This window comes from Marmota flaviventris, chromosome 7 (genome assembly GCF_047511675.1).
Source record: "Marmota flaviventris isolate mMarFla1 chromosome 7, mMarFla1.hap1, whole genome shotgun sequence".
Taxonomy (NCBI): Eukaryota; Metazoa; Chordata; class Mammalia; order Rodentia; family Sciuridae; genus Marmota; species Marmota flaviventris.
The window spans coordinates 101,367,432-101,384,743 of NC_092504.1; the positions used below are offsets into that span (position 1 = coordinate 101,367,432).

The window sequence follows — 17,312 nt, forward strand, 5'->3', positions numbered from 1 at the left end:
AAAGAAAAAAAACTATAGAATTTTCCCATGATGCTGGCCCCACCATTGGATGTTGAATGTGTAAAAGGCAGATAACTTGTCTCTTTAGTTCAAAGTTATTCAAAAGAACCCTGAGTTCAAAGGTTTTCAGTACTAAAGAAGCCTTACCTAATTTCTGCACCAAGACTTGAAGACAAGACCTGGATGTCAATTTCATGTAGTAATGGAATGAGACTTGGGGTTTCTGAGGGCAGGAATGAGTAACTGTACATGAGAGAGCTGTAAATGATTGCGGTTAGAGGATGGTCTGTGGAAGACCGTTCTCCAAAGATGACCACAATAATCTCTCCCGTCCCACTTACTTGTCTTATGAGGTAACTCTGACACTCCTGCCATCTATTTTTCCTCATCTTGAATTTATGACCCCTGGTGAAGCAAAGCTTTCTGATTTCAGAAGCTAAGTGATAAAAGGCTACGCAGTCTTCACCTTGCTCATTACAATACTGTAACTCTTTCTTAAAACATTAAGCTGCCATATTAGCAGTCAATTACCTATGGCTGCCATGCTTCCACGAAACACAAATTAGCTCATTTACAAAGACTACAGAGTCCAATAGAAGCTACAAGAAAAGAGTGATGCCGAACTAGCCCCCTACTTCATCACTCTCTGTTCAAACTCTGTTCATTGGCTGACTACAAACACCTGAAAGACCCTGAGCTAGAGCAAACAAAGTCTACACAAATTCCTGACCCACAGAATCACTGAGATATAAAACAGATGTTGTAGCTTTAAGCCACTATACACTGGAACAATCTATTACAGTTAGAATAATAGGCACACAAAAGGATCAATCTACATCTCATTTTGATTATATGTGGGAAATGTTACAGAAATTACTAAAAATAGAATTAGATGTTCTGATAAAACTTCACAAAGTCAAAAGTTTTTCTTTTTTTTCCCAATGACATTGTCTACAAATCTTTAGGTGAAATAATTGAATAAAACAAAACTTTTTGGTCAGGTATTACAATTTTGTGGTATTAAAGAAAAAACAAAACTACTATTCAATGGGTGTTTATTACTTGTGTGAGGAGATCTGGGGCTACACAAAGGCATAAAGTATGAGCTCTATTATGAAGCATGTTTTAATGCAGCTGGGAGACTAATCTAATTATGAAACATAAAACAAATTATAAAATAATCCAATGCTAAACTGTGGTATAATCAGACACTAGGCCCATGCTCAAATATCACAGGTTTCTGAAGGAAAAACTACAGAATATAGAAATAATATCATGATATCCATAAACATGATCTATAAGAGGCAGACTGGAGCAAAGTCTATCTGGCTGCATCAGTGATTTGAGGAAAAAGTTGGGAAAGAAATGAGGTATGCATGAGGGACATCAGGAATAGGGAGCCCTGAATGCTAGTCTTCAAAGGCTAATGAGACTCAGTAAAGGTAGCTGACCTAAGTTCAACATGGAAAAGTGGTATTAAAATGACTTTTCTATAAATATTGAATGTTAAAATCTTTCATTTATAAAATTAAGGATAAATACTAAACTATGAATGATATATTTTTATAAATACAACAGAGTTAAAAGTTTCAATATATAAAGAACACATATAAGTTGGTAAGAAAAATACTAATAGATTAAAAATATATAATGAACAGAACAGAACCCTAACCATGGAAATTATCTTAACTTCATTGGTGATAAAATAAATGAAAAATTAAAAAACAATGACAGTTTCAGTTAAGAGAATCTGTATGAGTTTTAATAATAGTATGCAAGGGTGGCAAGAATGTGGAAAGAAAAGCACATATATCCTACTTTTCAATGATGAAATGATACAAGCATTCTGGAAAGCAATTTGGATCTATGACCAGAGTCTTTAAAATACCAATAAATATATGACTGGAGTCTTTAAATAATCAATACTATAAATACTTTATTCTTAACGATTCAGTTCATAGAAATCTATCAAAAGTCAGAGGCATGAATTTCAATTTTGTATTCAATAAACACAGCATAGCTGCATAGTCAAAAAGTAAAGATTACCAATTATTATGACACTGATTCATTCAGCATCTATGATTAACTAGGTTTTATGAAAATGCTGTTACCAAAGTACTGTGTGTGTGTGTGTGTGTGTGTGTGTGTGTGTGTGTGGTGCTGGGGATTGAACCCAGATCTTGTTCATGCAAGGCAAGCACTCTACCAACTGAGCTACATCCCTAGCCCCCAGAGTACTTTTGATATTTAATACTTCCATATCAGCAAAATCTTCATATAATAAATAGACAAAATAAGTAGCACAGAATTAAAATCCAGAAAAAAAAGTTAAACCTACAATTGAAACCTGCGTGTGTCTGACTCTAAAGTTTGTGCTCTTTTATGTTTTTGTGCTCACTGCTTATTAGATGCATTTATGAGACCAAGAAATAGAAAAACACAAAGCAACTAACTATGGAACATTGCATGATACTATTAAAATATATTTTAAGTAAAATGTAGTAAATTAAGATATGCTCAAGATATATTAAAATATTACAATCAAACTATGAAAAATATATGCAAGTTATTTATTTGAATACTTATTCATGTATACCCAGGAAAGGCAAAGGAAACAAATGGACAAGAACATTATCTGTGGTTCTCAGGGGATAAAACTAATAAATATTTACATTTTTCTTTGTATCATCCATGTTTTTCAAATGTTTTACAATGAACATAAATTCCTTTAGAGGTCATAAAAAAGTTATCATTTTAAAGACACAATAAATAAGCAAAGTTACAGCTACCAAGAGAAGTTAGCTAAGAAAAGTTGAATACAAATTATATATTTATAGTGACCTTGGTTCTTCCCAAAACACTTTATAAATTAAAGAAGACATTGGGGCTGGGGATGTGGCTCAAGCGGTAGCGCGCTCGCCTGGCATGCGTGCGGCCCGGGTTCGATCCTCAGCACCACATACAAACAAGGATGTTGTGTCCTCCGAAAACTAAAAAAAATAAATATTTAAAAAATTCTCTCTCTCTCTAAAAAAAAAAAAGAAGAAGACATCATGTTACCATTACTTGACTGATGGTTTTTATCATTTATTGTAGAAAAAATAACACAAATATCAAAAAATAAATGTACCTTTGTACATACTATAATTTGTAGTGATACTGTTAAGTTTGAATAGTAAGTTCCTCTAATTTCTTCACTGATGTTAAGGACTAATTTATACTAAATGATCTCAAATTTCATTCATACAAATACCATTAATTTCAAATAAAATTGAATGATCTTAACATCATTTAGGAGCATCATCATTATTTTTAAAAAAGATCATCATTTTACTCTGATTTATAGCACTTTGTCTAGGAGAGGAACTATTTTAAGGAGAAAAACTGCCAATATTAGTTTAAAATTGTAGGGTTATATGAGAAACAAACTATTCCTGAACTTCCCATTTCATGGTAAAAAAGAATTACATTTAATGAAATTATATTTTATTGCTAATAAAATTTATATTAGTTATTAAAATTTAATTATGAAGATATTAGATGCTTTAAAAACTTGAATTGTTATTAAACCATCTGAAATGTTATTGTTAAGTATTGAAAGCAACAACTGTACTGATAAATAAGCAAAGATAAAATAGAAAATGGATCTGAATTATATGTTGCTAAGCTCAGTATGACTGGGAAGAAAAATAGGGAGCTACTGACAGAAACTGTAATATCTCTAGATACAATGAGAATAATTGTTGTTTACAAATGTTTTAATTGTTTTATAAAACTTAAGCACTGTAGCTAACTGGCATGTGTGATAGAAGCTATAATGTAATTATTTTTCCTTAAAATAACTAACTTAATAATAAGCTGCCTTATTAAGATTTCAGTAACAATTAATTCAACCAATGTATGCGTTGACTTTAAACACTTTTTTCCAAGAAGCAGACACATTTTAAGTCAAACAACCCTTCTATAACACATCTAATCTTGGAAGAAAAGCAGTAATTTTTATTTCCTTTTACTTATCAGATTCCATGGTCCATTTCTCTCATTTCACAAGAAAAACTGAAGCTCAAAGAGGCTGGGTGATTTTCCTTCATGGGAGAAATATTCTAGATTCTCACAAACATTTTGTTTAACATATGATTCTAATATTCTTTCAAAAATTGAATAAGCCTCCAGAGGGTACCTGTGGTTTATTACAGATGAAAAGCATACCTTACAGAGCAGGTCACATGTAAGGAACATCTGGATTGATGTTCAAATCTGTCCACACTCTCAGCATCAGGGCTCCTTAATACAGAAGCCCACAGAGGACAAAACATTCAACAACCAGCCTTGTTGAGTTCTAAAGTTCTCAAGCCCTACAAAGGAGTTGGTTTCATTTGTCAAATTGCAAAAGGATAGGTTTCCATTACATGCTGGCTCAGAAGTGGTACCTTGCAATCACTGCTGGGTAATAAATCCTCCCTCTCATTTAATAGTAATAGCAAACCCTCTCCAAAATACTACTGTTAGAATAATTGCAGAATATAAAATATATAAAAGGTGGCTATCTTTTGTTAATGTTTTCAGTGACTCTTTTGTTCAAATGGGAACACATTACCTTAAAAATCAAATTTTAATGATTCTAAAAACTATCTAAAATTTGAAACATAACTAAAGTAATTCACAAAATATAAAATATCATTACATATATTGCCGTACCAATTTTATGTAGTATTGAGAAAAATGCTGCAACTGTCATGTAATGTTGACATTAAAACATGACAAATTTAGCAACTGAAAAAAAGAGTTAAGACTGTGTCTTAAAATTAATTAAGTATGGTATAGTTGATTTCAATGAATTTACTGAGTTCATAAGAAAATGTAAGGGGCTATACAAAGTGGGATATATAACAACAAAATAATCCTGGCTTATAAGTATCAAGGAAGCTAATCAGAACAGCAGAATAAATTAGACACTAGTATTGCTGTGTGTATATACATGACTGTATGACTAATGTGATTCTGCAACCTGTACACTCAGAAAAATAAGAAATTATACCCCATTTGATTCAAATATATGATATGTCAAGATCATTGTACTGTCATGTGTAACTAATTAAAACAAACAAAAAAAGAAATCATAACTCTGAAATGTAAAAAATATTGAAACATTTAAATGTATAATAAACATCTAAAAACTTATAAAAATATCACATTCTTTTTTACATGTAAGAAAGCACAAAGCAGTCAAAACATCAACACCATTCTCTTGGGAAGATTTCTAAAACTGAAGACATAATTATTTATCAAAGGATATTTCAAGCTACAAATACTATTGATCACATACTACGTGTCAGGCACCGTAACAAAAACTAAAGATACAGAGGGAAATAAAGCAGACAATATTTCCTGCTCTAATAGACCTTTACTTTAGTGGGGAAGACAAACAATAAACATGATTCAAATGTGAAATATATGGCATAGTAGTTAGTGATAAGCACTAAAAAGAAAATTAAACAGACAAGGAAGATTTGGGTTATATTTTCTATTTCAGCAAGAACATAGATTCTTAATCCTAAAATGCAAACAGGATATTTTAAATCCCTGACTTTGCCAGGCATGCCTCCCCAGTGGGCTACAAGTTTTCTGAGGACATTGTTCAATGTTAAAAAGAAGGCCTTAGCTGTTAGAATGGATTGGACAATCCAATGTAGTGTCCTAGCAATTGCAGGCTGTTGACCAAACAAGGGTCTCAGTATCAGAATGTAGTCAGAGAGATAGGCAGAATGCAGCAGACCCAGGAGATCCAGGAAGTAGTACCAACATGCCTGCCCAGAAAAACTGCTGGAAAACCCACAAAGAAAGTCACAAGGTAAAGCTGGGAACTCCAGAGAGAACATCAGAGAAATCTGGCAGCAGAAACTGGTGGAGCAGAATCCTCACAAATGGCAAAATTAGTTGGGACATAGACGAACATAAAGGCAAGGGGTAAAACTCAGGAGGATCTTAAATCAGTGGGTTAGCAGGAGGCTATCTCAAACATCAGAGGCCCACAGGCTGTAGGTTAAACACCTGCCCAACTCTAGGGGCTGCCTTTAAGTTTTAGCATGAGAATCAAAACTAAAACTGAATTAAGAAATACAAAGTCACTTTGGGCTTGCTGCTTCTCCAATATTCCCCCCAGGCTAACATTTTAGTGGCTAAAGCAATGCAAATTTTTTTTAATGACATTAAGTCTGATAAAGTATTGTGTCTAATTTTTAAATAAACACATTTTACCCAGAATTCAATGTATCATTTTCATCTTTAAAATGTTAAAGTGCAGTCCATAAAGTAGCTTTCATAAACTTGCCATTTTATTTTTTAATAAAAAAAAAAAATCCAGTTACTCACTAGGTCCCGAGTCTAATAATGTTCCTCCAGGTGGAGGCCCAGTGAGATCTTCTCCTTACAAGAAAGGGCAACCAGGCAGGATGGAGCCACCATAATTAGCAAGTTCTAACCTCTGTGATCTTTTAGCTTTGGTCCTTTCTGAGCAAATAAAGCCTAATAAACCACACAAATATGATTAAATAATGATGTCTGAGAGATTCCAGGAAAGTTCAAAGAAGACAAGAAGGAAAATCTCCCTGAAAGTAAAGTTACAAAAACAGTTAACACTTTGCAAAACTACTAATGGGAAAAGTAAACTACTAAGATGTTATTGTCATCATGTTTTTAGAGATAACTTCCAAGTGAGATAAAGAAAATGGCCATTCTTCAGAATGTGTTTTTGTCTCACGTTCTATAATAAATTTGAGTCTGACTGATTTTAAGCTCTTAGAGCACTATGATCAGAATAGAGTGTACTTACTGTTTCATTAAATAGTTAATAGAAAAAATCTGTTTCATATGGCAAAAAACACTTGCAAATGAAAATTGCTATAATAGAATTTAATAAAAATGAAATGTGATCATAGAGAGTAACTTTGCAATAAACATGGCTGATAGACACTATCACAGCAGGGCTGTATTTGGAACAGGCTCAATTTTCTGAATGGCTCAAGTTTAATGTAATTTTTCAATTCAGATACCATTAATTGTTTCCACAAGAAAGATTTTAAAGGTGTTTGTATTTCTGCTTAGCAGAGTTGAGTAGCAAAAGTTCTAAAAGGGCTTGGTTGGTCCTGGTGAAAAATATATCTCTTATGTCTACAGTTTCATTTCTCTGTAAACTCTCAGAGCTTGAATACAACACAAATTTTGAGATACTCCACCAGAGATTCCCATATCCCTCCTACATAAATAAATATATAAATATATTTCAGACAATTGGGTTTCCTGGTTCCTTCTGTCACTTCCCAAGATAAAATATTTGTGCCACTACAGGCTGAATAGTATTTCTCCAGAGCCCTCAATGGCTTCACGGAACTCCCAGAATCTGTCCCTTAACGACTCCATCATATCTCTAAGGGAACAGCTGATTCGTTCATGAAAGCCTTTCAGTATAAATCTACCATTTAGAACCCTACCAATAATTGTAAAAAGTGTAAAGGTAGTCACCAAACTTTAGGTTTTCAACTTTTATGTGTAATTAATTAAACTAATGAAATGCAATTTTTTCAGACATTAAAGTTAAGTCATAAATTCTACTGAGAACATTTATGTTCTATACACATGGCCAAGTGAAGGTTCCAGACTTACCCAGTTACTGGGAGATTTTTCATATAGTTCAGTATAAATATTTCATTACTTAAAGAACATTAATTATATAATGTATTACTCATTGAAAAGAAAACAATGTGACCAATTTTAAAAGTTGCATTATTTTCTTTATAGTATATTCTTTATATTCTGTAAAAGCAGACATATGCCTGTTTTTCTTGTAGCAAAAATTTTACACTATGGTTGTTCTCATGGATACTTTTTTGTTTTTGTTTTTCTTTAACTGGTGTGTCATAATTATACATAACAGTTGGATTCATGATGCCATATTTGTACATGCACACAACCTAATCTGATTAGTCTCATTCCCCTTTACCTTCTATTTCTCCCCCCTGCCAGCTCCCTTTGATGTGCCTGTCCTACTCACTGAGCTCTCTTAAGAACACAGAGTCAACACTATTTTCTTTGAAAACCGAACTATCTATCAGTCACCGCAATTAGTCCTGATGATAATTTTGTTTCTATGATTATATTGTTTTATTCTTCTGATTCTTTTTTCTGAGAAAGGTAATTAAATCTATACATTTAAGGAACATTTTAAAATCTAAACATTTATCAGTTACAGTTATATGAGAACTCTCCTTTTTACTTAGGTAGGTTGGAAGCTAATTTTAGCTTCAACATGTGTTCTCATGCAATGTATTCCCAGAACAAGAAAAATTACCAGGGCTGTAAATCAGAAACAACACAGTACTAGTTATCCAACAAGGTTGTGTTACTGCCACTTAACATGTGGTGAGAAAGATACTGCAACATGGCATATATCAACTTTCATCCCATTTCAAAAGTCAATATTTAAACTAAAGGAGTCCAAAGCCAAGACTTTGTGTTGAGAGATTCAAAACCCTTTTTCTACCACAGTGTGGTCGTACGTCCATTCTAAGTGCTTTGCTGGCTAACGCTTTTCCTGTGTGCCAATGCACTGGCTTTCCAATGTTTCTTTGTGTTTTCTAATTCCACAAATGTTCCATTGTTGGAGCTTAGTGCTGCTGCTTTATATACTGATCAGAGCTGCTGAGTGCCTTGAGATGTGTTTATCACATTGATACTCCTGTGAATATGTATGAACATGAGAACACGAACACACACACACCCACACCCACACACACACTTTGCTCTTTAAACCTAAATCAAAATATGTTTTCTTTGAAACACATTCACCAGGAAGAATATTTCTTCAGGGTAGCACCAGATAAATTCAGATGGAAAAAAGTCAGCTACACAAAATTTGACCAGCTTTAACCAAAGTTACTAAATCTCCATATTTGCTCCAATTTCTTTCAATGGTTTATACTAGAAGAAAATTTGTAGGGGGGGAAAAAGAAAATACCCAACAAGTAATATTTTACATAACCCAGGCCAGAAAATGGATTTGCACGGACTCTCTGAATACCTGAATTTCCACAACCCCCCACCACCACCCAGGCAGCACTCACCTCAGGTTATTCCAGTTAGATACCAGGTTATTCCAATTATTCCAAGCTAATAACATAAAGTAATTAACCTTGGTGAAGGGTCCACAATGAGCCAGGCTTTTGATATACATATACACACAATACATATATGTGTACATGTATATGTACATTTATAAAGAGATACATATATACTTACATATGATGTATGAATGTTAGCTAGCTCAACAATCCTCACTACAACCTGAGAAAGGAGGCATTACTGCCATTTTAAAATAAGGAATCAAAGTCATAGAGGTTTTAATTTGACTAAAGGTGACACAGAGCTCTGACTCATATTCAGATGTTTGACTCCCAAAATAGGGTTCTCTTCTGCTTTGTTCTTTTAGCTAATAAACAGTGGACAAAGAAAAGTAGAATAGATTTTCAACAACCTGCTTGAAATTACAGTCTTACCAAACTGTTGTTTTGGATATGAGGTGACCCACAACTTTCCTGTGTTAATGCAGGAATATGTAGAGGTGAAATGATTGAATTATGAGAGTTGTAACCTGATAAGTCCATCCTAATTTGAATGGACTGACTAGTGGTAAAGTAGTCAGGCAGGGTGTGGCTGGGAGAGGTAGGTCACTGAGCTTGTTCCCTGGAAGGGTTCATGTTCCCTGTGGTCCTTTCCCTTTTTCTCTCTGCTTTTTGGCTGCCATGAAGGGAGTTAACACTCCTCCATCGGGCCCTTCTACCATGAAGTTCTGCTTCAACTTGGGCCCAATATGGACTGAATCTCATAAACTGTAAGTCAAAATAAAAGTTTTCCTCCTCTAAGTTGTGTTTGTTAGGGATTTTGGTCACAGTAATGAAAAGCTGACTAACACAAAACCATATTCAAAATATATCTTCCTCTTCTAACTTTAGCAACTACATGGGCGTTTAACTTTCAACTGATCAATTAACAAGTAAAGAGTAATTGGTAGGAGGTACACAGAAATATCTCTGTAGTTAAGAAGATAGGCTAATCAAAATTATTAATAAAAGACACTAATACAGTGTTCTAATAAAGCTTAAATATTTTTCAGATGGTAAATCATATATAGATAGATAGATAGATAGATAAAAAGAACCTTAATATTTTGAAATAATATTAGGATGTGTAGGATAAGCAAAACTGGCAGTGGATAATGCCTGGACAACTAATATATGATAGTAGATTATTCTGGGAAGCTCTATATATCAGGTTCTACTTTCTATGATGTAGAAAATGAATGCAATAGGAGCAATAAGCACTGGTACAGCAAAAGACTTCTTAAGGAATTAGAAGTTGACATGGTCTTGGAGAAAATTTAGCATTAGGATAAGTAGAGGCATGTGTATTCCATTAAGAGTACCTAGCTTCAGTGATGCAGCCATATCAAGGTTTATAGCAGCTCAATTCACAACAGCCAAGCTATGGAAACAACCTAGGTGCCCTTCAACAGATGAATGTATAAAGAAAATGTGGTACATATACACAACGTAATATTACCCACCCATAAAGAAGAATGAAATTATGGCATTTGCCAGTGGATGGAACTGGAGACTACCATTCTAAGTGAAATAGACCAATCCCCCAAAAGTAAAGGCTGAATGTTCTCTGTGATATGTGGATGCTGACACATAATAAGGGTGTGGGGAGAGAACAGAAGCTCACTAGATTAAACAAAGGGGAATGAAGGCAAGGGACAGGGAATGGGAATAGGAAAGACAGTAGAATAAATCAGACATAAACTTTCCTGTGTTTATATATGTAGATTCAACTAGTGAAACTCTACATCATGTATAACCACAAAAATGGGATCCTAATTAGAATAAGTTATACTCTGTGCATGTATAATATGTCAAAATATACTCTACTGTATTGTACATCTAAAAAGAATATATTTTTTTAAGTACATAGCTTCAGTGAGGACTAAGGGCTGGAATGAGCCTGGAATTATTAGATATGTAGCTAAAAAAAATTGCTAAGAACATTTAGGACAAACTTCTCATTTCAAAGAAAAGAAAACCAGGTTTTGGACTGGTTAGATGGTTTGCTCAAAGTCACCAAGCCACAGACAGGGCTTGGTGAAAAACACTGCTTACCTCCCAAAACAGCCAATGCATTTCTACTCGACATGCATTAAACCCATGAGGTCCCAGGGATTCTATGAAGTTACCTCAGAAGCCTAGTGGGTTATAATGTTCAAATACTGCATTTGATCCCTTTTATTTATAGGACTTCTGATAAAAATTTTTTTGAGGAAGGAGTCCTTCCACATTAAGAAAGAATCCTTAAAGAGCACAGTGGTACACACCTGTAAGCCCAGCAGCTCAGGCAGCTGAGGCAGTAGAATCCCAAGTTCAAGGCCAGCCTCAGGAACTTAGTGAGGCTCTAAATAACTTAGTGAGAACCTGTCTCTAAATAAAGAATAAAAAGATTTGGAAAAAAAAAAAAAGAATAAAAAGAGTTTAGGATATGGTTCAGTGGTTAAGCACCCTGGGTTCAATCCCCAGTACCAAAATGAACAAATAAATTTTAAAAAATCCTTCTGTATTTTGAAATGTACATTATCATTTTAAAAGCCTGGGAATGACAAATATGTTTGTCTTCTGTTATGTTCTAACATGAACATCACCTATTCAAAAAACGTGGGGAGCTGGGGCTGTGATTCAGTGGCCTAGTATGTTGTGAGGCACTTGGGCTCAATCCTCCACACCACATAAAAATAAATAAATAAAGATTAAAAAAAATAAAAATAAATGCTTTTTAAAAAAACGTGGCTATAGAAGAAAGCAACCATAATCATTAGTGATTATAATCAACACTGTTGAGTTCAGTGCTATATGACAGAGGTACAACATAAAAAAGAAAAATCTTTGTTCTCAACAAATTAATTGACCTATTCAGCAATTAAATACTGGTATATTTTGTTCTAGTTACTGAGCTATACATTGATTGAGCAAAAAGACAGGTCTGGTCTGGGATTAGGTAACAGTAAACTAGAAAGTTATTAATCAACTATTAATATTAATCAACTATTAATCAGATAACGCAAATTTTAAAATGCATGATAAATGGCATGAGGGAAAGTTATAAGATAAGAAGATAGCACATGACCAGGAGACTTCAGTGTCAGGAGTCACTCTCTAGGAGAGGAAGAGTGACTGTATGATCCAACAGCAATTAAGTCATAGGTATGCAAAGGCTATGTGGTGGCACAGGAGACAGCAAAGAACCTAGGAGGAAGCAGCAGGAATACCTCACAATGAAAGCGTCATTTGTGTCTAATCTAGGAAGGGTTGATAGAGACACATTACGGGAGAAAAGGATTGACAGGAAAAGAGAACAAAAAAATGGATATTTTAGATAGAAACATTATCTCTGCAAAAGGAACAGAAACTGGGTTGAAATTCCAGAAGTGGCAAGTCCTTCAAGGACGGAGTAAAAGGTGGTTTACTCAAACTAAAAAAAATTATATATATATATATATATATATATATATATATATATATATATATAGAGAGAGAGAGAGAGAGAGAGAGAGAGAGAGAGAGAGAGAGAGAGGCAGAAGGATACAGGGTCCGTGTCACACAAGACCTTATAAGGTATGCCAACAAGCTATGTAGGCTGAAGAGCCTTCCATGGAAATGATCTAGAGTCACTGAAGGTTGTATCAAAGTGCACCTGAGACCAGAAAGCATCAAAGAAGCATCAAAGAAGAAAGACCAAGATAGGGGAGGCAAGCGACCCATCAGGAGCTGCTGTCTCACAAAGGACAATCTGAACTGTAGATATGTCTTTGACTTCCTAGCACATGTTGGCATCTTAAAAATAAATTGCTAAAAAGAAATAATGTTGACATGGTAGAGTAGGGGCAAGAACATAAGAATCATGAAAAGCAAGCAAAAATACTACAACTTAATGCTGTAAGAAATAGGAAGTCACTGTAAATTTCTGATCATGGGACGGACATAATAAGACCCAATGAAGAAAGCCTACCATGTTACAGTTTATCTACTAGGATGGATAAGTGATAAAATTACACAATTAAAGAGCAAGGTAAAAAGATAGTTTAGACATGAGGTGAAAAGAATTACCCTGGTAAGAGTCTGACAATAATTCAGGAAAAAAAGATGAGACATTTTCAAAAAATATAAATAAAGTCAGTCAATAGGATCAGAAAAATTTTCTCTAAGTGAGGAGTAGTGGCAAATGCCTATAGTCACAGCTGCTCTGGAGGCTAAGGCCTGAGGATAGGGAGTTCAAGGCCAACCTGGACAAGACAGTGATACCCCCTCTCCAGAAAAAAGAATAAGAAAAAAAAATGTTTATAAAGAACAGATCACAAATCTTTCCGGCTTTACAGGCTACATGGTCTCTGACAAAGATACACAAATTTGCTACTGTAGCAAGAATATAGCCACAGCCAACCACAAACAGCCTGTACACAAATGAACAAAAATAAATGTTAAAATTTAAATAAAGAAATTGTATTAGTCAGGGTTTCATCACCATGACCTAAATACCTGGCAAGAACAACTTAGAAAACAAAAAATTTACTCTGGCTCACAGTTTCAGAGGTCTCAGTGCATGGTCAGCTACCTCCACTGACCTAGGCCTGAGGTGAGGCAGAACATCATGGTGGAAGGGTGTAGCGGAAGGCTGCTCACTTCATGGCAACCAGGAAGCAGAGGTGTGGGAGGGAGGGGAGGAGGGGGGCCCATGGATGAGAAAGAGGAAGAGGAGCTGGGGAGAAAATAAACCCTACCAGGTCCTACTCCCTGTGACCTGCCCTCCTCCGAACAGGTCCTACCTCTCAGGAGTACTTTAAGCTATCAATAGATTAATCCATTTGATGAGGTCAGAGTCCTCATGATCCAATTAGTCTCTAAATGCCTCACTTCTGTACACTTCTGGTGGGCATTCCATATCTAAACTACGACAAACATAAATATGCACACACACACACACACACGTGCACACACATTCACAGAGGCAGTTGGCTGGATTCAGCCCGCAGACTATAGTTTAGTGACTCCTGGACTAGATATGGCTGGGAAAATGGGGTAACTCAGTCACTATTGTGACTGAAAACATGAAATAACACTACAGACAGAAGTTCATTTCCCTCGCTTTTTAAAGAGAATTGAAAGGTAACAGAAAGGTCTGGTATGGCAACTCCATAATTCCGAAAGGCCCAGGCTCCTTCTATACTCCCATGTCACCATCCTTTACATATAACTTTTAGTATATGGTACTATACTAATATATGATACAAATAATACTGATACAATAATATATGATACAAACAATATGATATATGGTACAAAATAATACACAAAAATAATATATGATACAAAGTATATACCTGAGTTCTAGCCATTAAATTAGTATTCCAGCCAGCAGGAAAAAAGATAGGCTAAAGAAATAAAAATAAAAACATGTCCCTCACTTGAAGGACAATTCTGCAAATCACAAAACCTTTCTACTCAGCTAGCTTTCTGCTGCCACATAAAAGTCAGGAAGGATTGTGCTGGATTCAAAATGAATGCCTCAATATCTTAAGTTGTATCATTCCTCCTCACTAAACCAAAAAAAAAAAAAGAATTCATACACCTCTTGATTGTTGGCCTGTATAAAATTTCTTACTGGCTGAAAAGTACTCCATAAACTGTTTTCCTTCTGTCTGTAGTAATAAAACTATACAACACTATAAACATTTTCCATGTTTAACTCCAAGATATTTGGTTTTCTGGCTAGAAACAGTAGAGCTTTTGTTTTTAAAATTAAAGCAGACCCTAAAATCTAATTTGCCTCAGAATGCCAACTATTTTTCCTCTCTGTTATGTTCTAACATTACTGTCACCTATTCCAAAAACATGCGGCTATAGAAGAAAGTGACCACACCGTTTCTGGGTTGTCCCTGAAAATGGTTCCTTGGCACACTGAGTAGGAAAAATAACAATGTCCAATGATAAAGATCTCTTAAAGAGTTTGGTATATACGACACTTATACATGAAATTATGCTTATAAATGATTAAACTTCCATCTTAAAACACGAAGATTCCCTATGTTTCTGGCCCTTCATATTTATAAAAGGAAATAAAAATCTAGCATCCCAGACAGTTCTAACGAGGGAAAAAAAAAGTCACTGATTCTTATGATCATGCAATAATTATGTGTGGATACTAACACTCAATATAAGCAATAATTCAAAGACTATACTTTAAAATTGGAAACATGCAGATAATTCAATGAACATTTAAATCTTTAAAAATTAATTTTCAAATTATATCTCACTCAGACATTTTATTTTTTCTTATTTTTAAAGGGGTTTCAAAAATAATAAATAATGCACAAAACTTTCCAAGTTGCTTCTACAGTCATACTCTCTACCCTAGATTTTATTTCAGATATATCTCAACTCACATAATATTTTTATTACCTGACATTTTAATCAAAGATCAAAAACCTCAATGGCCAAAGCAGTTCCAAACCTCTGTGAAGTAAATTAACTTTATGAAATGGAACCCAACTACATATTTTGTAATGAAATTTTATATTACATTTCAAGAAAGAATGCTGTCCTTATAAAGATAGCCAATGTGGCTCAGACAATAATAATGGTAAAAATATTTAAAAGAAATGCGAGAACTAAGAAATATTTTAACAACCCAAAGCGGTACTCAACTTCAGGAGTCTCCATAAAATGCTGCCTTTTGCAGAGGGTCCAGTCAGACTGAGTTTGGAAGGGTCCTCAGACCTCATGCTGTTGTCACAGAGCAGAGAGCAGGGGGTCACCTGAAGCAATCACCTGAACACTCTATTTCAGGGTACTCCACATGTCTTATGAGACTGCTAATACCTCAACTACCTAATCATTATCATTAACTACTAACAGAATCACTTCAAATACTTTAAGAGGTATTTCTATTCACTACATGCATAATGTGTGATGGTATTCTTGTTTCTTACATTAAACATACACGGAAATTTGCTGGGTACAGTGGCGTATGCCTGTAATCCCAGTGGCTCAGGAGGCTGAGACAGGAAGATCATAAGTTCAAAGCCAGCCTCCGTAAAAGCGAGGCCCCAAGCAACTCAGTGAGACCCTGTCTCTAAATAAACTACAAAATAGGGCTGGAGATATGGCTCAGTGGTTGAATGCCCCTGAGTTCAACCCCTTGTACCCACCCACTCCCCCCCCCCCAAAAAAATACACAGAAATTTGTAGAACTAGAACCTAGAACACATACATGGCTCTCCTAAGTTCTTATGTCACTATCCGGTTTAATAACTTTAATAGATGCTCTCCATCACTAAGGACCTAGAGGTAAACATTCTAAGCCTGTACTTCAAGCAATTCTAAAACTGACACCCCTCACAAGAACTTACTCTCTCAAGATTTCCAAATTTCAAGCTCTTTTCCATCCAAATAAGCTTTCTCACATTTTTCCAACAGTACCACACCCATTCCAAATTTGAGATTTTAAACATTATTTATAATTCCTGATCTGTGATCTTTTTTCTTAAACTCACACTAGCATCTTCATCATCCAGTTAAGACCCAGCCTCCAGAGCTGTAAATATCAATTTTGTTGTTTAAACCACAAACTTGTGGTGTTTTGTTATGGCAGCCTTGGCAAATTTACACACACTAGCCACGTGTCCTGACACTAAGTAGTGTCTCCCCCACCCCCACGCAGTGCTGGGGATCAAATCTAAGGCACCTGCCTGCTAGGCCAGGGCTATACCACTGACCCACACGCCAGCTCTCTTTCTTATATACCTGATTATTTCTTAACACTGCTCTGTAGAAAGTATGCTTATAATCTGAAAAAAGGAAAAAAAAAAAAAACCTGAAATGAAGTAATTTGCTCAGGACCTCACAGATACTATAGCCTGTATCTATTTTCCTCTAAAGCTCATGATATTAACTATCATGTCAAGCCAATGAATTGAAAATTACAAAATTTCTTTTTTCTTTTTCCTTTTATTCTGTGATTTTTAAGAACATATGTAATAGTCAGGTCCAAAATTAATAATGGCCTATTTAAAAGAGTTGTTTTCAGAAATTCTGAAAGAATGGAGTTTGTGGGGACTGGGGTTGTGGCTCAGTGGTAGAGTGCTCACCTAGCACGTGCGAGGTGCTGGGTTCGATACTCAGCACCACATAAAAATAAATAAATAAATAAATAAACAA

The 17,312-nt window shown here is 34.9% G+C and overlaps 1 protein-coding gene across 1 annotated transcript in view; it reads right to left on the bottom strand.

Moving 5' to 3' along the window:
* Positions 1-17,312, bottom strand: part of Bmpr1b (bone morphogenetic protein receptor type 1B) — a 263,928-nt gene that overhangs the window by 161,222 nt on the left and 85,394 nt on the right. The window lies entirely within an intron of this gene.